At 46.9% G+C, this 588-nt stretch overlaps 1 non-coding gene across 1 annotated transcript; it reads left to right on the top strand.

The window, feature by feature from the left end:
- The first annotated feature begins 205 nt into the window (after nucleotides 1-205).
- On the top strand, nucleotides 206-278 carry trnav-cac (transfer RNA valine (anticodon CAC)). Its single transcript has one exon. It is a non-coding gene; the product is annotated as a tRNA-Val (tRNA).
- Nucleotides 279-588: the final 310 nt, after the last annotated feature.

Below are 588 nucleotides of genomic sequence, written 5' to 3'. Positions count from 1 at the left end.
TCAGGGCAGATTACAGTATCAATTTTACCCGAAAGAGCACGAGAGAAATCTTTTTGAGTTTCTGTAGTATAGTGGTCATGACGTTAGCCTAACACGCAAAAGGTCCTCGGTTCGCAGCTGAGCAGAAACAGAGTTTTATTTTTGAGGGAAAGCATAAACTCTTTGCAGCGTTCCAGGAGAATTCCTGCTGCTTTCTCCTGGTAAAGTTTCCGTAGTGTAGTGGTTATCCTGTTCGCCTCACACGCGAAAGGTCCCCAGTTCGAAATTGGGTGGAAACAAGGGTGACTTTTTCCAAGGTTGCTTAAGTTCTTGGTCTGTCGCATTCTCACTCAACTCTACAAAAGGCTTCACCTGCCTAGAGGTGTTCTCACTCAACGCTACAAAAGGCTTCGCCTGCCTAGAGGTGTTAAAGCAAAAGAGGTTTTCCGACAGGTTTCTGTAGTGTAGTGGTCATCACATTCGCCTAACACGCCCGGGCCAGCTGTGTATACCTGTAGAACTATGACTAGCCAATAGGAACGAAGGAAATCCCAGGGAGGCGGGCCAAATAAACAACACACAATTAGAGGTTTGAATCCCGCCTCGGCC

This window comes from Sinocyclocheilus rhinocerous, unplaced genomic scaffold (assembly GCF_001515625.1).
Source record: "Sinocyclocheilus rhinocerous isolate Xijiao unplaced genomic scaffold, SAMN03320098_v1.1 scaffold42799, whole genome shotgun sequence".
Lineage (NCBI taxonomy): Eukaryota > Metazoa > Chordata > Actinopteri > Cypriniformes > Cyprinidae > Sinocyclocheilus > Sinocyclocheilus rhinocerous.
This window is presented reverse-complemented; position numbering and strand designations above follow the sequence as displayed.